The sequence below is a fragment of the Gossypium hirsutum genome, chromosome A07, assembly GCF_007990345.1.
Source record: "Gossypium hirsutum isolate 1008001.06 chromosome A07, Gossypium_hirsutum_v2.1, whole genome shotgun sequence".
NCBI classification, from domain to species: domain Eukaryota; kingdom Viridiplantae; phylum Streptophyta; class Magnoliopsida; order Malvales; family Malvaceae; genus Gossypium; species Gossypium hirsutum.
In genome coordinates this window covers 4,275,509-4,299,080 of record NC_053430.1, presented here as the reverse complement: position 1 = coordinate 4,299,080, position 23,572 = coordinate 4,275,509, and the positions used below count along the sequence as shown (strand labels likewise).

Genomic DNA, 23,572 nt, shown 5'->3' with positions numbered 1-23,572 from the left:
CTAAAATTATGTTTTAATATATTGTTATAGATTATCAATATTAATAAAACTTCTTCTTCTTCTTTTTCAAATAGTATGCGATATATATATATAATTGCTATTGCTTCTATTTTCATTGTTGATGGGACAACTAGACTTGTGGTATAGGTGGGAATTTTGAACCACGAATTGGAAATTAGAATCTGACGTAGAGTTTGAATTAAAGGAATTGGAGAAGTAAAAGGAAGGGTAAACCACCTAGTTAGTTATCTAATTTTTAAGGAGTTTTCATTTTGGTCACTCAAAATGAAATTCTCACAATTTGGTCACCCAACTTTTAGGGTGCTTTCATTTTAGTTACCCAATCATTAAATCCCTAACAGTGATTAACTGTACAAATCACATCATGCTTGTACTTTCATTTTGTCACCTAATTTTTAGGTCATTTTCATTTTGTTCACCAAAAATATCTTTTTTTAAGTATTTATTGGAATAAAAAAATCATGGATTAAAGTGAAAAAGTGATAGAAACTAAAAGAATCCAAAAAACATTTCAAACTCTACTTGTTTATTCCATTGCTGAAAATTTTAAATTCGGGTTTTGAAATATAAATTTTTAAATATTAAGATTCAAAATTATACTAGCAAACCAATTGACATTTCAATGGATAAAATATTTTTTAACAATTTATTTTGATGTTTTGAAATGATTTTAAAAATTTATCAATGATTCCCCATTTTTTTTATATGATCTCAAATCTTCCATGCTAAGCTAAAAGTAAATAAAAGTCTTTGTAATTAATTAATTTCATATTCCATTCCGAACAAAACTTATAATTTTTTCGTCACTTCTTTACCCAAATGAAAGAAAAAGCAATTAATTTAATTAATTACATATAAATTTTCATTTACTTTTCACTTAGCATGGAAGACTTCAAGATTATATAATCAAAAGAAGTTTAAGTTTCGTAGATATCGTTTTTTTGTTTTAATACTTGAATTTTTTTATCTCCAATCAATACTTTAAAAAAATATTTTTTGAGTGGTCAAAATAAAAACAATCAAAAAGTTAAGTGACTAAAATAAAAATAAAAATATGATATGACGTATATAGTTAACCGCATCGTGAAAATTAAATAATTAAATTACAAACATTTTATTTTAAATGAACAAAATAAAGAATCAACTATAGAGTTTACCAAAGAATAAAGTCATATAGTATTATAGCAAAACTTCAAAGAGCGGAGTACTGCAAGTAGTAAAACCAAATTCCAAGAAGGTGAGTTGGTACATTTTCGGCCACAACTTCCTTCCTTCACTTTTTAAGGCTTAGTTTGGATGGGCGGTGTGTTTAGCTCCGGTGAGGTTAAAAACAGCGGTGGCGGTGAGATTAGTTACTGTAGCGGTGAGATTGGATATTGTAGCGGTGAGATTAGAAACAGCGGTGGAGTGTGTGTTTGGATTCAAACGCAGCTGTAGCGGTGAGGTGAAAATAGAAAATGACTTTTAAGGACATTAGATTAAAAATGATATATAATAGAAGTTTTTAAAATTATTTAACAATTACAAAATTAATAAATGGTTAAAATTATTACAATTATATTTATTTTTAATAATAAATAATTAAAAATGAATTAAAACTAGAGACAAATTCAAAAATTTATTTTATTTAATATTTCAAAATTAATCATATATTTAATTATAGGGGCTCAATTAATTATTGAAAGATTATTGAAATTATTGAGCCTTTAGAAAAATAAAACATTATTGAAAGATAAAATAATAAAGCAACTCTAGAATAAGGGTCTTAATTCATGTTATTTCAAATGTTTGTCATCAGTAACTCAATGCAAGACATTGCTAGCACCAAATAACTTTAAAACTAAAGCCAACCGTTGGCTAGTAACTGAAATAGCCTATGGCCACCATGTAGAACGTGCAATGTCGAGCCTTGAGCTGGTCATCAATGCTAAAGGGAAGAGTTAAGAATCACATCTGTTGGGGTTTTGACAGCAGAGGAAGAAAACAGAAACAAGTAACCCGGATGATGTAAAGATTAACTTCATTACTTGAATAAGCAATATGCAAGAAAACAGAAGCATTTATGTTACAATGAAATATGGCAGTTAACTAATGTATAACTGCTCCCACTAATACATGACTAAAGCCTAGATAGAATTACAAACAAAATGTAGCTGACATACCAGCTATAACATCAAACATAAATCAATAACTACTCCTACTAACTTTAAGTATAAATTACACTGCAACTAAATCAAGTTACAAATGAACAAAATAAACAAAATGCTGCTGCTTATCTGGTTCAGCTTGGATGCTGGTCTGCATGCTGATTTGCTGCTGGTTTCCTGTTGCATTGCAGGCCAAAGTCAATACAACTATGAACTTACAATGAAAAATATAACACCATTTTTCAGAGTAAATTTATGCCAAATGCTAATTGTTTATTGAAAATATTGAACCCTGATGAACACAAAACAGACTTGAATTTAGTAAGATGGCATTAGCATCAGAAATTAATGCACCAATGGTTCTAGCAAAGCAACAAAAAGAAAGCAATGGACCTTTTATAAACTTAAAAGTGATAGAAAGACCATCCACCTGTAAACTAACAAATTAATAACGTGAAACCAAAAGTGTCCATAGGATACAACACAACGCATTCTGCTCATATCAGACAATGTCTACATGCAAACTGACTACATAAAGCTTGAGGATAAAAATATTGAGATGGATTAGAAATATAACAACCAATAAAGTAGGGTAGCTGGTATTAAAATTGCAGAAAGTTGACAACCTCTGCAGTGAGAGAAACAGGAGCATATCGACGAAGTTGCTTTTGTAGTATTAGACTGCGTGCTTCATTGTTCTCTTTGTACCTTTAAGCAAGTATTTGAACCATTAACCACAACATGAAATGTCAACATGAATATAACATTTAGATGAATTTGACAATTATTTTGTTCAACAACATGGTCGTAGTTACTCAGCTTACCTTTTTGTAATTATATCAAAGAGAAGACCATATTGTTTATTTACATCATAAGGAACATATTTAGGATCTTCTTCAGCTAGGTGACTTCTATATTCCCCAAAAGAAATGTATTTTACATCAGAGACTTCGGTATCCTATCATAAAAAAAAGCTAATAAAAAACATTCACATTTTCAGGTAGTTTTGTAGCGGGACAAATCACTTATCAGTATTCCCTGTTTACCATTCACCATTCACATTTTCAAAGCATGACTTTCATATATAATTGTAAAGAAAATGTATAATGAACTATTCATTAAGCAGCAGGCACCATCAACAGCCTTAAATTCTGAGACTAAAACCAACTTAAAAGGAGGACAATCATGGTAAAGATGGAAGTTTAGAAGGATGAATCTCATCCATAGAATGAAGACCTGAGAGCTATATTGATATACTTCAGAATAGGGATTCTGCAGCAAATCCATGCAAGCCTATTAGGTTCAAAAACAAACCATAAAAAATGGATTTTCTAAACAAATAAATGTGATCAAACATTATAGACTTTTAGGCTTCTCATTTGTCTTTGTGCAAGATGTTTCTCTTTCAAAAAAAACCCCTTAAAAGAGGCACCAAAAGTTGAATTGCACTTACTCTTTGGCAGTCCAATATTTTTTGGAAAATTTTAGAGAGAGAAAGAGACAGACTTGTTCAACTTGTTTCCATAAATTCATCACTGACAGTGGCATTTTTCTTTCAGTGCTCGATTTAGATCAAAAAGGGAACTTCCAATCAAATAAGAGTAAAAAGCTTACAACATGAAAACAGACTGAAATACAACCAATAGTGGAAGGGCTTAAGATCTAGAGTTGAATTCCACTTGTTCATTCAGTACAAGCAATGTTTAAACTTGAGATGATAAACCATACCTACACCAGATGTTTCACTGTAGTCAACTTTGTCACTACTGTAGACAGGTTTGGAATATCAAGAAAAGTAATCCATACTCCACCAGAAAACCAATAGAAAACAAAATCCATGAAATTTTGAATGATAATTCCGACTGTTATTGACTATTGTTCATCTCAACAATTTTTGGACAAAAAAAGTACTTTGATATGGAAAACAAATATAGAATTTTGCATATTTAAAAGGTTTCTTGGCCATCTAGAAACCACTAGGTTTACCATCAGTTAGGAAACTATCAATTAGATATTTAAAAGAAATGTATTAACCAAATCTAGCAAGTATATAAAATAACAAAAAGTAGCAATGATAAACAAGAACATGGGAAGAATATATGTGCACGGCACCCATAGAAAGATTAAAGACCGAACAGTTTTTCAAATGCCCTATGAAAGAAGCAGCACTGAAGACTTGTGAAATTGGATTCACTTACTGTGCTGTTATTAGCGATGAGTCACCAGCAGATATATGGCCAGCATTGGAGATATCCCACAACCCTGGCCACGAGTCCTTGCAGTCTGCACGTTTTTGGAGAAGTAATTCTTGTGTGCTCTCAGTAAAAATCCAGACATGGACTGCTTTATGGTAATCCCCATCTCGATGGACATCTCCCCTGCAAAGAGATCACAATGAGTTACATACCAAGAAACTACCATTATAGAGAAATGCCAGTACAGAAATCATAAGCAACCTCTAACACACAATAATACTCAAAATGAAATATTTTATATCAAATGTATGCCTCCCTAGCTCTAGCTTGCAAGTTTTCCATTCCCAGTTCCAATTTCAAGGACCATAAGTAGCCTCCCCCCAACTCACACACACACTTGAAAACTTTCAGTTCTATAATCCAGATTGAGTACCAAAAAAGTTAAGCAAAAAAATTAAGGGTTCATTGAAAGAAATTACAAACCAAATCAACAAATGAAGCTATTACTACCAATTTCAAGGAACCAGCTTAACTAATCTCAAAGGTTCTATCAAACCCAATTTACAGAAGCTGCAAATAACAAGTATAGCTTAAATTAAATTGTCCTATAATTTTCCAATTTGATAACTGCAAAAACATGTTTTCTGCTAAGAGTAAGCAACAGGCAGTATAGAAAATAAATAAAAGAGTCGGTTGTAAAGTAATCCTTTATGTTGAAAGATCAAAAACAGATAATCCAGAAATTGACAAGAATGAAGGGACGTGCCTGGGCTTGGAACCGCCGATTTTTTTACCGATTTTTTTACCAATTTTAGTGAGAACGTCGAGATACTCTACTTGTTCAATGTAAGGCTCTGCCATTGTTTCTTTCGGTGAATCAGACTTTGTCTTCGTTGACAAATTTGGTAAATTGTGTGCTTCTTTATTTATAGCTGAAGACAGAATATACTGAGAAGAGAAGATGAAGAATGGAAGAAGAAAAAGGAATGAAGAACGGATGAAGGAGAAGAAGCCTTACCTGGATGAAGGAGGAACCGGAAGAGGTCTTTGACCAAACTGATTTGCAACCCAAGGGGAAGGGGAAAGGGAAGGGGAAAGGGGAGAAGAAGGGTAACCAAACATCAGAAAAGCTTGAAGAATGCAACTGAAGAATGGGTAAAAGAGGAAAAGAAAAAGCAATTGAAGTTGAGAAATTTTTACTGGAACAAAAGGCTCCAGTCTGAAATTAAGGCTCCAGTGAGGTGAAATACATTTTCAACGCACTGAAGAGTGCTTTCCAAACAGCCTAGCGTTTGCTAGCATTTCAGTTGCAATTTTTTTTAGCCTAAAAAAGATAACGTACTGAGATCCAGTTGCATCCAAAGGGGCCCTAAGTCTACCTTCTAAGGTGACTTTCGTATGGTGATTTCTTCCTTAGAATCATTCAATACTTAGAAAGATAATATATATAAATTATAACAAAAGGCTTTTTTTATTATTAAAAAATACTTAAAATATTAATTTTACCTATTTTATTCAAAAATTATATGACATGTAATAAGAGTGAGCCACGTGTTATTTTTATTAATTAATAATATTTTTGAAATAAAATGAAACCAAATTAATAATTTAAATATGAATTTTGATAATAAAAAATAAGAAATAAAATATAGTTGAAGACCACTTTTATAAATAAAGCTTAATATAATTTATATTTTAAATTCAAAACCAAAGAAAACTAAAACAAACGAGCGTTGACTTAGAAAGACCTTGCTTGGCTTGCGTGAGCTAATCGACAAGATTAGACATGTCCATGTGGTAGCGGCTCACCCGACTCGGTCAGTCTAGTCGGACTTAGATCAGGGTTGGACACAAATTTTATGTTTAGGAATTATTTCATCCCACTCGATTTTAATTTTAATTATAAAATATTTAATTAATTTTTTTAACGAAGAAATGGTTATGAAATTGAAAAATTTTCAGAACTAGATCATGGTCCGGTTATGATAACTCTACTCAAGATTCGACCTCATGGCCAAGGCCTAGCCTCTTAGTCATCATGGCTATCATTAACATTTTTACTATTACTTTAGTCTAGTTCCATAGTATTTTAGAATATTATTTGATATACCGGTGAGAAAATAGTTTAATTAAAAAAATTAAATAAATAAATAATATTCTGGAAATAGAAATTTAATTATTTGGTTGTATAAATTATGAGTTGATTTAAAAGATTAATAGCATATATAATTGTACTTAATACATGAAAGATGCTTAATAAGTTATTACAATAAAGATAGGTGGCACACTGAATCTAAGAACCTAGTGTGCACCACACATTATACAGCCACCTAGTGGGTGTCAGTATTTTCTATTATAATATTATTATTGTTATAGAAAAGTTAATAAAACAATAAATAAAAGAGGATGAAAATACGAGAAAATTTCATTATTTTATTTTCACTTACAAGGTGCTATTTATAAGCTCCTTTACATTCAATTAATAAAGGTATTACATTTAATGAATTAAAGTTTCTTAATTACTCTATTTAATAATCTCCTGATTATAAATTAAGTAAAGAGTTTTATCTCATTACTTTAATATGCTTAAAGGGGGTTATGACATCCATTTAATTTACAACACTCCCCCTTGGATGTCTTTAAATAAGAATGTGCCTCATTAAAACCTTTATTAGGAAAAACTCTATAGGATAAAAACCTAATGAAGGAAAAAGAGTACACAATCTCCTATTACAAGTTGCCTCGTTAAAAACCTTTACTAGGAAAACTCAGTGGGACAAAACCTTGGTTAAAGGAAAAGAGTACAACATGTTTTAAACTCCCCCTAATGGCGACATCACATTATATATTTGAGTCGACGCATTCCAATCTTGTTTCGTAGTCTTTCAAATGTTGAAGTTGGCAATGCCTTGGTAAAAAGATCTGCTAAATTATCACTAGAACGAATTTGTTGAACTTCTATGTCACCTTTCTTCTCAAGATCATGAGTGAAGAATAATTTTGGTGAAATATGTTTCGTTCTGTCACCTTTGATATAACCACCTTTTAATTGAGCTATACATGCTGCATTATCTTCGTATAAGATAGTTGGCATATTTTCCTGTAAAGGCAAATTACATATCTTCTGGATATGTTGAGTTAATAACCTTAGCCAAACACACTCTCGGCTTGCCTTATGCATTACAATTATTTCAGCATGATTTGAAGAGGTAGCAGCTAATGTTTGCTTTGTCGAACGCCATGATATGGCAGTACCTCCACATGTAAATAAATATCCCGTTTAAGATCGACCTTTATGTGGATCCGATAAATATCCAGCATCAACATAACCAATTAATAGGGATTTTGAATCATTTGAATAAAATAACTCCATATCAATGGTCCCTCTAAGATATCTAAATACATGTTTAATTCCATTCTAATGTCTATGCGTTGGAGAAGAACTAAATCTTGCTAACAAGTTTATAGCAAAAGCTATATCAGGTCTTGTGTTATTTGCAAGATACATCAATGCTCCTCTGGCACTTAGATATGGTACTTTAGGACCAAAAAACTCTTCATCATTCTCACAAGGACGAAATTGATCTTTATTCACATCTAACGATCGTACAACCATCGGGGTACTCAACGGATGTGCTTTATCCATATAAAATTTATTTAAGATCTTTTTCGTATAAGTTGACTGATGGACATGAATTCCATCTTTTAAATGCTCGATCTGCAGGCCAAGACAAAATTTTGTTTTTTCGAGATCTTTCATCTCAAATTCTTTCTTTAAATAATTTACTGCATTTTGAAGCTCTTCAGGAGTTCCAATAATATTTAGATCATAAACATAAATAGCAATTATCACAAAGTTTGATTTAGACCTTTTTATAAAAACACATGGGCAGATTGGATCATTTTTATAACCTTCTTTTAACAAATATTCACTAAGACAATTGTACCACATACGCCCAGATTGTTTTAATCCATATAAACTTTTCTTTAATCTGATTGAGCAATTTTCCCGAGAAACTCTATATCCTTCAAGGATTTTAAATCCTTCTGGGATTTTCATATAAATTTCACTATCAAGTGTACCATACAAATAGGCTGTAACAACATCCATTAGACGCATGTCAAGTTTTTCACGTACTACCAAACTAATAAGGTATCTAAACGTGATTGCATCCACCACAGGAGAATATGTCTCTTCATAATCAATGCCGGGCCTTTGCGAAAATCCTTGTGCTACAAGTCGTGATTTATATGTTACGACTTCATTTTTCACATTTCGTTTTCGCACAAATATCCATTTATATCCTACCGGCTTTACATATTTAGGTGTTTGGACTATAGGTCCAAAAACCTCACGTTTAGAAAGTGAATTTAATTCTGCTTGAATTGCGTCTTTCCATTTTGGCCAATCTTTTCTATTTCTACATTCCTCAATAGATTTAGGCTCAGGATCCTCATTTTCTTTTGCTATTTCAATAGCAACATTATAAGCAAAATTGTTGTCGGCAACTATATTTTTTCGGTTCCATCTTTTTCCTGAAGTAACATAACTTATTGAGATTTCTTCGTTATCACCATTTTCAGGTACCTGAACCTCTTCTGGGGTTATTAGTTATATCTTTGGCCTCTTCTGGGGCACTTGCCTCCACAATATTATCATCTTGAATAATTGATCATTTCCTTTTACGAGGATTTTTATCTTTGGAACCGATTGGCCTTCCACGCTTCAGGCGTGGATTACTTTCTTTTGCACTAACAATTTGCCTTATTGGGATATCAATTTGTATTGGAGCATTTTCAGTTGGTATGTGAGATTTTGTAATCCTCTTTAGGTCAGTAAATGAATCTGGCAGTTGATTGGCAATGTTTTGCAAATGTATAATCCTTTGAACTTCTTTTTCACATTGACTTGTACGAGGATCTAATTGAGATAATGATGATCCATTCCATGTAATTTCTTTGACCAGTTGTATTTTCTTTCCCCCTAATGTTGGGAATGTTGTCTCATCAAAATGACAATCAATAAATCGTGCAGTAAATAAATTTCCAGTTAATGGTTCAACATATTTAATTATAGAAGGGGATTCATAGCCAACATGTATTCCCAACCTCCTTTGAGGACCCATCTTTGTGCGTTGTGGTGGAGCAATTGGAACATATACTGCACATCCAAAAATTCTAAGATAGGAAATATTTAGCTCTTGACCAAAAGCCAATTGTAATGGGGAGTACTTATTATAACTTGTTGGCCTTAAGCGCACAAGTGCTGCTGCATGCAAAATAGCATATCCCCAAGCTGTAACAGGGAGTTTTGTTCTCATAAGTAATGGTCGAGCTATTAGTTGGAGGCGTTTGATAAATGATTCAGCTAAACCATTTTGTGTATGAACATGAGCTACAGGATGTTCCACTTTTATCCCAATTGACATACAATAATCATTAAAAGCTTGGGATGTAAACTCACCAGCATTATCAAGACGAATAGTTTTGATTACATAATCTGGAAATTGTGCTCTTAATCGAATTATTTGAGCAAGTAGTCTCGCAAACGCCAGGTTGCGAGTCGATAATAAGCATACATGTGACCACCTACTAGATGCATCTATTAATACCATAAAATATCTGAATGGTCCACATGGTGGATGAATGGGCCCACATATATCACCTTGAATACATTCCAGAAATGTTGGAGCTTCAATCCCAACTTTAGCTGGTGATAGTCTAATAATCAATTTTTCTTGAGAACAAGCGACACAAGATAAATCCTTGAATTTAAGAATCTTTTGGTTCTTTAATGGGTGTCCAATTGAATTCTCGATGATTTTTCGCATCATAATAGATCCGGGATGGCCTAATATGTCATGCTAAATAGTAAAAGTATGTGATTCTACAAACTTTTGGTTTGTAGTAACATATGATTCAATTGCACTAATATGTGCATAATATAAACCTGATGAAAAAGCAGGTAGCCTTTCCAAAATATATTTCTTTCCACATTCAACATTTGTAATATATAGATATTCAACATTTTTCTCATTCATAGTCTCAATATGATATCCATTGAGACGAATATCTTGAAAACTCAATAAATTTCTTTCAGACTTGGTAGAATATAAAGCATCATCAATGATAAATTTTGTACCTTTAGGTAATAATATAATAGCTCTTCCAGAGCCTTCAATAAGTTTTGAACTACCCGATATTGTATTAACATGGGCATTACTCATTGTCAAATGAGAAAAATATATTTTATCTTTGAGAATCGTATGTGTTGTAGCACTATCTGCAAGACACATGTCTTCATTAATTTTGGGTCTATTGAAATTTTGTTGAATATTAATATTCTTCATAAAAACAAACAAAATATAATATGAGAAACATTACAAATATTTATTAAATATATAAATTATTTTTTATGCAAGAAAATAAAATATACTTAAAAAAATGTCAAAATAACATCAATTTTTCTAATGATTCTCAAAGAAATCTGCCACATGTAGGTGAGTTATATTATTAAGGTTATTAAATTTATCATCCTCGTAGGCATGGTCAGTTTTATTATTATAGTGAATAACTTCATCTTTTGCCTCTTTTTCATCATTTTGGGATATAAAATTTGTCTCAATATGCTTTCTGTAACACCCCTCGCCTGCATCCGACGCCGGGACGGGGTTCGAGGTGCTACATGACTTTTACTAACACTTTCATACTAAACAGGGCCATAAAATCTCAAATAATTAAAAACTTTTCTTTTCACATGCAATCGGTCCTTTATGCGAGCTTACGAGGCCCAATACATGCATTCGGGGCGGTTCGAGACCCAATCGAGAACTCATGAAAAACTTAGAAAAATCTCTTGCGTTAAGGCTTCAGACGCCCATGTGCTTAGGCCGTGTGGCCAGAAATAGGCTAATTATCAAGCCTTTTGTCACTCTCACACCACATGCATAGATACATACTTATCCAATAACATACAACGTGGCATAAATGAGCTCTTAAACATCTACAAACATGTTATGCTCAAGTTATTTTCTTATGCAATAAATATTATAGAATTTGCCCATATCATTACCACATACTAGACATAACTATCATTACATCACAAACCATTCATGAAGCATTATTAACTATTTACCCATCACTTAATCCTGCACTAGTTACTAGCTCATCAATGAATCTCAATTCAATCTCTAGGCATACATGTTGTAAGCCACATCACAAGAGATAATAACATACATGCATAAGAATAATCATATGGGCCCATAACGTCATTAGCCGACATAGGCCAATTTACATGACTAATACTACCTTAATAACAAGCCAATGCCTTTGGCTAAATCATAATATTACATACTCACATTAAAACCCTATACATGCCATAGACTCGAATCACTTGAGTTTACTTACTCCGATAATGTTAACTTGATAGGGTGATAATATCTCTGACAGCCTCCAATCCGAGCTAACCTAGAAACTCTAGAAAACATGGGAAAGAAGGGGGGTAAGCTTTCGCTTAGTAAGTTCATATGAAAACAATAAGCAACTCATTAACTTATTTTATCAATGTTTACAACATATTCTCAAGTTCACTACAAGTTGTCTTCCTGAGCAACAGTCACAAAATTATTTATATCTGGAGCTACGAAACTCCAAATTAAGTTCCGTTAATTTTACCTGAAAATAGACTCATTTATCTTTCTTTCATAAAATTTCTAGAATTTTTGACTTAGCCAATTAGTACAGTTTATTCCTCAAGTTTTCTCCTGATTCACTGTCTGACAGTTTCAACCCTTTTGCACTAAAGTTCAATTATCTCATAGTACAGGATTCGAATAATGTTCTTGTCTATTTCTCTTGAAACTAGACTCATATGTATACTTACTAATTTTTTTCTAGAATTTTTGGTCAAGCCATTTAGTACATTTTATTAGTTAAAGTTTCCTCAGTTTCAGGGTATGACTACTCTGACCCCTGTGCACTACGAATCAAATTTCTCCATGTACAGAATTCCAATGACCATGCCATTTGTTTCTCTTAAAAATAGACTCAATAAGGAATCTATGCAAGTAAGGTATGACTCTTAATAATTTTTGTACAGTTTACGGTGAATTTATAAAATCAGAACAGGGGATCTCAAATTCATTGAGACCCTGTTTCACAAGAATTTAAATATCACACAATATAGAATTCTTTTTCTTCCTCTATTTCTTTCATGTGAAAATAGACTCATTAAGCTTTAATCCCATATTTTATTTTGCCTCTAACTCATTTTCCACTATTTTTAGTGTACTTTCAAAGTTACACTATTGCAGTAACTCAAATCGTCAAGGCTAAGTTACTCATTCATGGTCATTGTTCATAATATTAATACAACACCATTTTATCCATCATGGTAAGAACACATATTATGCATCATAGATCATCACATATCAAGGCATTCTCATAGGATTAGTATACATACTTGCACAACTCGTAACATAACTCGAGTGCATACTCACCAATGACTTACCTTATTGGGACCATCATCAACTCTTTCCTTGGATTGCCCGTTGAACACTTGGAATACTAATTGGATACTCGGAAAAGCCTTTGCACATAAGTGCCTCAATTGTAGCTAAAGCTACCTCATATCTCATGACATTTCAATGCTCACTCTCGAGCTAGTCATCTAGACTCATAATTCCTAGTGACATGTCACTCGTATCCTATTCTATTCCTAAGGTTCAAACGGGATTTTTCCTCGTCTATTAAGGCTTTGTCTTATCATATTTCTATTAATCACATACACATTAATATCTGTACAATTCATGTACTGATAACATTTAAATACATGTATAGCATGGTATTGTTTACATATGAATTTACCTCGATACCACAAAGGTGAAAAGGACATACTCGTCCATAAATCGATTTCTTTCCGTTCTAGGTCCAAGTCTCAATTTTCATCATCTATAACATCACATTTAGCCTACCAATCAGTCACAATATTCATATGGGTCTAAAAATCATGTTTTTACAAAAAAAAAATTTGACCCCTAAACTTTTACATATTTTCACTTTTTCCCCAATGCTCGTAAATTAATTTTTATCACATTTCTTTACTCCTTGAGTCTAGATGAACCATTTTCATAACTATAGCAACTCATAATTTCAACTATTTTACACATTTACAACTCATTTTACAACTTAGCAATTTAGCCCTTTTTAAGGTATTTTCATGCAATTTCTTTCACAAAAGTTGTTTATTAGACAACTAGGACTCATAATCTTCCATAAAAACACAGCAAACAACACATTTACTCTCATGGTAAAACCCTAGACTCTTCATCATTTTTGCAAAATAATCCCCTCTTATGAAAGCTTATGCTTTAGGGGTTCCAAAAATACAAAAATCATCAAGCAAAGACATTAAAATCACTTACAAGCAAGGGAAATATGTTGCTGAAATTTTCCAGCTTCAAAACCCTTTCTTTGCTGCATATTTGGGTGAAGGGGAAGAGAAAAATGATAGCTTTTTCCTTTTCTTTTTTTTTATTTGTTAATAATAAAACTATTTTGTCTAATTTTGACTTTTCAACTATTTTGTCTCCCATGGCAGGCCATCACACTTTCAATGGCCTAATTTCACTTTAAAGACCCCCAATTTAAGATACAAGGCAATTTAACACCTTTAGGTATTAAAACACAACTTTTACTTTTTACGCGATTTAGTCCTTTTTTCGAAATTGGACTAGAAATCGCTAAAATTAATATACCAAAATTAACATGCAGTTATAAAATTATATTATAACACATAAAATAATACTAAAATAATTTCTCTGGCCTCGGAATAGTGGTCCCGAAACTACTGTTCTGACTAGGCCCAAAATCGGGCTGTTACATTTCTTCCCCCCTTTAAGGATTTTCGTCCCCGAAAATCTTACTAGAAAAAGTTGTTCTCTACTTTCACGAGTCACTTATATCTTTTTCTCACAACTCACAAAACAACTCCGCACAAGCTCATACTCAAGATTTCCTATAGCTTTTCCATAGTTGAGGTATAAACCTCGGAGCTCAATTTGAAACACTGGAGACTGACATTCTTGGAACTATAAACTCAGAAACATACAACTCAGTCACATCTGTCGAATAATATATCTGTACATACTAAAATAATCATATGGACTTCCATCATCAATCTATTACAATTCAACTTGCATCCCTTCTTTTTCCTGGGAATGAGAGACATCCCGATACAAAATTCATAACAGTCCTTTCTCATTTTCTTCCCACTGTCATCACTGACAATAATAATCTCGAATACATTTGATATTCGGCTTTACCCTATAGACAATTCGACATCCTTTGAACGAATAGACAAGATACTGCTGTGAACCCTGTACTCAATTCTCTGTATACCCAGAGTTTCTCAGTACTGAAATCTTACTCTGAATTAATAGCAATAGAAACCAGAAATCAAATCCTCCCTGCAATTCCAAATTAAAAGTCGAATCATGCTGTACTTGTTTAATTTACCACTTATAGCCACATTTCTATACTCTGATCATCAACTGTTTAGAAACTTTACTAGCATGAATCAAATGATTCCAACTTCATAGATGTGGTCTTTTTATTAATCAGGATAACTATACTTATAACATCTCTCGAACAAGAGAAATCCAACTAATATGTTTCCATAACATACTTTCAAGAATAAAACCCCATTATTTCTGACTGTATGACTACTTACCAAAGAACACGTAACGGTATTCTCGAACCAGAGAATAAACTTAAATGCACATAACTCAGATTTACTTTTACAGAATAGCCATTCTTTACCCCATGAATTTTAAAGAAATCTCGACACTGAAATCCCCACACTTCTATGGTCGAGCCAGAAGCTTAATCATAACAGATTCTAATATCGCAAGTCAAAGATTACTCGTAAAGATAAGCCAAGCTTGATAATTCTCGAAACAAGAACGAGAGAAAAGCCAATATAAGAAATTCCAAGATATAAAGACTATACCAGAAATCCGAGAATATAATCCAGAAGAAAATAATAAATATGATCCGAAAAATCCCTCAAAGAAAACCAGAAGGAAACTACTGTCTGTACGCTCTAGAATTTCTCGTAACAGAGATAATATAATTCTCCAATATATATAAACCATAATCAATAGAACATCAGAATAATCTCATATAGATTTTTACTATCAACTTCATTCTAGTATATTAGAATAGAAATCTGAAGAGATGGGGAAATGTCGATCATAACTAACTGGACCAATAGAACTTTTCATCTAATATCACAGTCACTAGCATCCTCATACGATAGAATTTCCATTCGAAACGGATAACCATACGTATTCCCCAGAATAGAGGAAAACATAGAATACTCAGAAGAGAAAGATAGCCATCACTTTATTTAATTGAATCCGTCATATTCAGACATCTGTGCAAGTCCGACATTATTCCTCTAACTAATTTTGTCTTCGCTAATCTCATACTATTCCATTATTTTACTCTTCAGTTTCACTTTTGCAAGCTTATCCAACATATCTCTCTAAAATCTCATCGTATAACTCTATTCTGGTAAGGGGGCGAAGATTGTAAAGCCTCTAAACTTTTGACTCTCAAGCAAATACATATTCAACAACAACATAGCTTTACGCATATTGATTCAAACATTTCAAATTTCTAACTTGTTATAAACACATTTTCTCATATCTCAGTAATACATGCAACTTTATTTCATGCGAATATTAGCTAAACATAAGTGAATTTATCATAACTCAAACTTTCATTTATTTTTTCTCAAATTACCCTTAATGTCTTATCAAGTTTCCATATTTAGTCTTAATCACTTGCCAATATTTATCAAATTGGAGAACGTCTTACGGTTTTGAGTACATCGTTTACTTGATGCCATAGTCCAACTATGGTCTTGTACTAGCTTTCGTCTATCTGTGTCGATGCTGTGTCCCAAACAGGTCTTACACTGACACATGTAACCGTGCCGATGCATGTCCCAGACATGTCTTACACTGGCTCTCATAATATGGCTGATGCATGTCCCAGACATGTCTTACACTAGCCCTCGTCTCAATACCGATACCATGTCCCAAACATGGTCTTACACTGGCACACAAATCTCATGTATTGCCATGGTCCAACCATGGTCTTTTCCGTTAATTCATTAGTGAACGATCGTACTCATTCCCTGCGTTCCACCCAATTTGATCTTTCATTACAACTTTCATGCTATTGTGACATTTATGATTCTGTAAGTAAGATTATAAGGCATAACATTTCAGCATCTTGACTTCATTAATCTAGACATAAATGTCAACCTCATGTATATACTGATTACTAATCATGCAATAAAAGTATTCATACATACATTCTGTCACTTCAAGTAAATTTCTTTCTTTTCATAAACACTTGGCCAAATCAAGTTGGACATTTAACATCGTATGAATACTAACATGAATAAAAATGTTTTTCATAACTTAACTGTGTTTTACTCTACTATTTCACATTCTTTAACTCAAGAGTATCACATAGTGAATACTAGTTCATATGAAAATCATGAATATCTTTTCATACCTTTCCCATTTTCAGCATGTCACAAGCATGATTCAATAATCTCAACTTTACTCTTATCTTTATCAAGATTTGCTCGGTTCGAACTCATTCCTGTCTTAACCAACAATTTTGTTAGGGCCGAGAGATATCACACTATCACGAATAATACTCTGGCATGTATAGCTAGACTCTCTTACGCTAGGTTAGTCTGAGAACCGACTAAACCATGCCCTGACACCACTAAATGTAACACTCCTCGCCCGCATCCGAGGCCGGGATGGGGTTCGAGGTGCTACCTGACTTTTACTAACACTTTCATACTAAACAGGGCCATAAAATCTCAAATAATTAAAAACTTTTCTTTTCACATGCAATCTGTCCCTTATGCGAGCTTACGAGGCCCAATATATGCATTCAGGGCGGTTTGGGACCCAATCGAGAACTCATGAAAAACTTAGAAAAATCTCTTGCGTTAAGGCTTCAGACGCCCATGTGCTTAGGCCGTGTGGCCAGAAATAGGCTAATTATCAAGCCTTTTGTCACTCTCACACCACGTGCATAGATACATACTTATCCAATAACATACAACGTGGCATAAATGAGCTCTTAAACATCTACAAACATGTTATGCTCAAGTTATTTTCTTATGCAATAAATATTATAGAATTTGCCCATATCATTACCACATACTAGACATAACTATCATTACATCACAAACCATTCATGAAGCATTATTAACTATTTACCTATCACTTAATCCTGCATTAGTTACTAGCTCATCAATGAATCTCAATTCAATCTCTAGGCATACATGTTGTAAGCTACATCACAAGAGATAATAACATACATGCATAAGAATAATCATATGGGTCCATAACGTCATTAGCCGACATAGGCCAATTTACATGACTAATACTACCTTAATAACAAGCCAATGCCATTGGCTAAATCATAATATTACATACTCACATTAAAACCCTATACATGCCATAGACTCGAATCACTTGAGTTTACTTACTCCGATAATGTTTACTCGATAGGGTGATAATATCTCTGACGGCCTCCAACCCGAGCTAACCTGGAAACTCTAGAAAACATGGGAAAGAAGGGGGGGTAAGCTTTCGCTTAGTAAGTTCATATGAAAACAATAAGCAACTCGTTAACTTGTTTTATCAATGTTTACAACATATTCTCAAGTTCACTACAACCTGTCTTCCTGAGCAACAGTCACTAAATTATTTATATCTGGAGCTACGAAACTCCAAATTAAGTTCCGTTAATTTTACCTGAAACTAGACTCATTTATATTTCTTTCATAAAATTTCCAGAATTTTTGACTTAGCCAATTAGTACAGTTTATTCCTCAAGTTTTCTCCTGATTCACTGTCTGACAGTTTCAACCCTTCTGTACTAAAGTTCAATTATCTCATGGTACAGGATTCGAATAATGTTCTCGTCTATTTCTCTTGAAACTAGACTCATATTTCTACTTAATAATGTTTTTCTAGAATTTTTAGTCAAGCCATTTAGTACATTTTATTAGTTAAAGTTTCCCCTGTTTCAGGGTATGACTACTCTGACCCTTGTGCACTACGAATCAAATTTCTCCATGTACAGAATTCCAATGACCATGCCGTTTGTTTCCCTTAAAAATAGACTCAATAAGGATCTATGCAGGTAAGTTATGACTCTTAATAATTTTTTTACAATTTACGGTGAATTTATAAAATTAGAACAGGGGATCTCAAATTCATTGAGACCCTGTTTCACAAGAATTTAAATATCACACAATATAGAATTCTTTTTCTTCCTCTATTTCTTTCATGTGAAAATAGACTCATTAAGCTTTAATCCCATATTTTATTCTGCCTCTAACTCATTTTCCACTATTTTTAGTGTACTTTCAAAGTTACACTATTGCAGTAACTCAAATCTGTCAAGGCTAAGTTACTCATTCATGGTCATTGTTCATAATATTAATACACCATCATTTTATCCATCATGGTAAGAACACATATTATGCATCACATATCATCACATATCAAGGCATTCTCATAGGATTAGTATACATACTTGCACAACTCGTAACATAACTCAAGTGCATACTCACCAATGACTTACCTCATTGGGACCATCATCAGCTCTTTCCTTGGATTGCCCGTTGAACACTTGGAATACTAATTGGATACTCGGAAAAGCCTTTGCACATAAGTGCCTAAATTGTATCTAAAGCTACCTCATATCTCATGACATTTCAATGCTCACTCTCGAGCTAGTCATCTAGACTCATAATTCCTAGTGACATATCACCCATATCCTATTCTATTCCTAAGGTTCAAACGGGATTTTTCCCCGTCTATTAAGGCTTTGTCTTATCATATTTCTATTAATCACATACACATTAATATATGTACAATTCATGTAATGATAACAATTAAATACTTGTATAGCATGGTATTGTTTACATACGAACTTACCTCGATACCACAAAGGTGAAAAGGACATACTCGTCCATAAATCGATTTCTTTCTGTTCTAGGTCCAAGTCTCAATTTTCATCTACCAATCAGTCACAATATTCATATGGGTCTAAAAATCATATTTTTACAAATTTTCATTTTGACCCCTAAACTTTTACATATTTGCACTTTTGCCCCAATGCTCGTAAATTAATTTTTATCACATTTCTTTACTCCTTGAGTCTAGATGAACCATTTTCATAACTATAGCAACTCATAATTTCAACTATTTTATACATTTACAACTCATTTTACAACTTAGCAATTTAGCCCTTTTTAAGGTATTTTCATGCAATTTCTTTCACAAAAGTTGTTTATTAGACAACTAGGACTCATAATCTTCCATAAAAACACAGCAAACAACACATTTACTCTCATGGTAAAACCCTAGACTCTTCATCATTTTGCAAAATAATCCCCTTTTATGAAAGCTTATGCTTTAGGGGTTCCAAAAATACAAAAATCATCAAGCAATGACATTAAAATCACTTACAAGCAAGGGAAATATGTTGCTGAACTTTTCCAGCTTCAAAACGCTTTCTTTGCTGCATATTTCGGTGAAAGGGAAGAGAAAAATGATAGCTTTTTCTTTTTTTTTAATTTGTTAATAATAAAACTATTTTGTCTAATTTTGACTTTTCAACTATTTTGTCTCCCATGGCAGGCCATCACACTTTCAATGGCCTAATTTCACTTTAAAGACCCCCAATTTAAGATACAAGGCAATTTAACACCTTCAGTATTAAAACACAACTTTTACTTTTTACGCGATTTAGTCCTTTTTCGAAATTGGACTAGAAATCGCTAAAATTAATATACCAAAATTAACATGTGTAGCGACGTAAAAAAAATTTTGTTTCGCTTGGTCACTAATTGGAGCGATTTATTAAACATTTGAAAACCAACTTTCGATTTTATTAACAAAGGGAGTCGCCACCGATCCTTTTTTATAGGTGTGATCGGACACCTAATAAAATTATTTTAAAACAAAAAGAAGGCCAAATTTAGGTCTACGTGAAAGTCTAGAGAAAAATTGGGGTTCGGGAGTCAGTTACGCGCGAGGAAGGTATTAGCACCCTCGCGACGCCCAAAATTGGTATCTTATAAACATGTGTTGACTTGATTTTCAAAAATACGAATTCAATTTGACATTTACTCGTGATCCAATTGAAAAATGAGAATTTTTAGTTTTCGATTTTTTTTATTAGAAAGTGTGTCCCATTTTTTAACACAAGCCGACAAATTTCACCCAACATAGCGATGAAATCGATGGCTTAATATTAAATCTGTACATTGCCTTATTTTTGAAATTAATTAAAACATGAGAAAAAATATTCTTAAAGTGAGAAATTAAAAATAGATAAAGGACGCAAAAAAATGATATTATTAATGAAAAATATTAACATGGAATACTAGAATATTAGAATAACAATAATAATGATATTTACAAAAAAATAAAATAAAAACAAATCATGTACTAATAATAAAATAGGAAAAATGATATATTTGGTAATAATAATATAAATAATAATATGTACAAAAAATACATATATATATATATGCATATAATAAAAGTATGTAATAATAATAATAATATCTACAATAAAAGAAAATATTAGGAAACGTACATAAAAAATATATACATAAAAAATTTACAACAATAATATAAAATAATGATATGTAGAAAAAATATATATATACATATGTACATAAAATATACACTAATATAATAATAGTTATAATAATACTAGCAATAGTAATAATTTGTAATAATAATATATACACAATATGGTATTTTTAAAATATATATATGTATATATAATAGTATTTAAGAATATATACATAAGAAGATATAAAATACATACATGGAATAGTATAAGAAATATATAACTAATGGCATTAAAAAAATATATACATAATATATATAAAATACATATAATATATATATACGTATTAGAAATGATAAAAAATTATTAACACACTACATAAGTAAATGAAATATGATAATAATACTAAAATAATTAATTTAAATAGTAAAGTAACTAAAAGAATTAAATTGAACTAAAACCAAAATATTTGGGGTAAAATTGAAATAAAAATAAAAGGAAAGGACTATATTGAACATGCGCGGAAATAGTGGGGGGCCAAAACAACAAATATTCCTTCCCATCAAAACTCAGCACATCAGCAGTGACTAAATTGAAAATCGCGACAAATTTCGGGGCCAAATTAAAAAAACGAATAATGACTTAATTGCAAAACAATAAAAAGCGGAAGGGCTAAAAGCGCAATTAGCCCTTCCTTTAAAAAAAGGGATCCTAGGCGGGTCGGGTCGGGTCGAACCGGTCCAAGTCAAAATGACGTCGTTTTGGGGCTTAAGTGTAGCCCCCAAAACGACGTCGTTTTGGAGGGCTATATAAGGCCTAAAATAACCAAAAAAAATTCATTTGGTGAGAGGGAAAGAAAAAAAAAAGAGAGAGGGAAGAGAGAAGGGAGAGAGAAGGGAAGGGGAAAGGGGAATCCGGCCAGGGGCCGGTCACCGGCCAACCGTCGGCCGCCGTCCGTCGCCGGCGTCGGCCACCGCGTAATTTTTTTTTAATATTTTTTTTTGTATATATATTTTTATTATATTTTTTTATTATGATGTATATATATAGATTCGAAAAAGGGAAAAAATAAAATAAAAATAAAAATAAGAGTAAAATAATAAAGAAGATAAAATCATCTTTAGGTATTTTTTTAGCTTTCGATTTTTGAGATTTTTGGTTTGTATTCGACGCTATCCACTTTCTTTCTTGGTTTTAATCTGCTAATATTGATGCAAAAATGTCATCAAAATTTCCCCCCCTTTACATGATTTTTGAATGGCTTTTTATAGCCATTTTTTACATGATTTTTCTATTATATTTTGTTTCTATTTTGTAAGTGATGGTGGCAGACAATGGATATAAAAATGGAAGGAAAAATGGGGCAAGTGGGAAAGTGGCTAGGTGGCTAAGGTTTCTTGGTTTTTTTAGGGGTTAGGTTTTTTTTTGGGTTAGGTTTTTTTGGGGGGCTTAATGGGCTTTGAATTGGGTTTAATATTTGGGTTTTGTAATGGGTTTGGGTAGATGTAAATGGGTCATGGGTTAAGGGTTTTAGTGGGTTTAGAGGTTTGGTTGGGTTTTGATGTAATCGAGCCCAGGCAATTTGGGCTTCTACAACATGCACTTATAAAATTATATTATAACACATAAAATAATCACCTTTAGGTATTTTTTTAGCTTTCGATTTTTGAGGTTTTTGGTTTGTATTCGACGCTATCCACTTTCTTTCTTAGTTTTAATCTGCTAATATTGATGCAAAAATGTCATCAAAATTTCCCCCCTTTACATGATTTTTGAATGGCTTTTTATAGCCATTTTTTACATGATTTTTCTATTATATTTTGTTTCTATTTTGTTTCTATTTTGTAAGTGAGATTTCCACTTTTAATCCTTCATGCAGATGATGACGGATGAAAATCATTACTTTTGCCTTGTCTTGATTAGATGCTTCTTTATCTGCTAAAATAGTATTTCCTAGATCTTTAGCATCTAGGTGAATTTCAGCATCTAACACCCATGACAAATAATTCTTGCCTGAGATGTCTAAGGCCGCAAAGTCAAGTTTGGCAAGATTTGACATTATAATCACTTGAATCAAAATAAAAAAAATATTAGTAAATTAATAAGTATTCACAATCGTAAAATAATTCAATTATATATATCAAATTTGCTAAATAATAATATGTATGTCAAATATTGGCATAAAGAGGAATAGTCATAATAATAACTTAACACAAATTAAATTAATTGAAATTTCTTTTAATAAAAAATATGTATATATAATTATCATTATTATATTTTAGTTGTAAAAATAAATGTGCAAATGTTACCCAAAGCAAATATTTCATCTAGAAAATAAAATAAAAGAATTATGAAAATACGTATACCATATATAGTTTAACGGGAGTTATACGGGTAAATTATATAAAGTCAAAATGACATGAACTTCACTATGAACTCGTAGAAGCTCGTGCAGATAACGTATTATAGAAAAATTAATAAAACAATAAATAAAAGAGGATGAAAATACGCGAGAAT

General features: G+C 32.2%; 3 long non-coding RNA genes across 5 annotated transcripts; all 3 read right to left on the bottom strand.

The window, feature by feature from the left end:
• Positions 1-2,358: 2,358 nt before the first annotated feature.
• Positions 2,359-4,727, bottom strand: LOC107939417 (uncharacterized). Of its 2 annotated transcripts, none has more exons than XR_001695121.2 (3): positions 4,367-4,727; positions 2,993-3,126; positions 2,359-2,876 (listed from the first exon to the last, which is right to left on the bottom strand). It is a non-coding gene; the product is annotated as an uncharacterized lncRNA (long non-coding RNA). The 2 variants fall into 2 exon arrangements; XR_005930231.1 differs by lacking the exon at positions 4,367-4,727 and adding an exon at positions 3,897-4,216 and having other exon boundaries at positions 2,993-3,440.
• Positions 4,728-11,491: 6,764 nt separating this feature from the next.
• LOC121232008 (uncharacterized) lies at positions 11,492-13,878 on the bottom strand. 2 transcript variants are annotated; one of them, XR_005930230.1, is made up of 2 exons: positions 13,786-13,878; positions 11,492-11,839 (listed from the first exon to the last, which is right to left on the bottom strand). It is a non-coding gene; the product is annotated as an uncharacterized lncRNA (long non-coding RNA). The 2 variants fall into 2 exon arrangements; XR_005930229.1 differs by lacking the exon at positions 13,786-13,878 and adding an exon at positions 13,229-13,312.
• A 3,886-nt stretch (positions 13,879-17,764) lies between these two features.
• LOC121232007 (uncharacterized) lies at positions 17,765-20,061 on the bottom strand. The gene is made up of 2 exons (XR_005930228.1): positions 19,942-20,061; positions 17,765-18,017 (listed from the first exon to the last, which is right to left on the bottom strand). It is a non-coding gene; the product is annotated as an uncharacterized lncRNA (long non-coding RNA).
• Between the last annotated feature and the right edge of the window lie 3,511 nt (positions 20,062-23,572).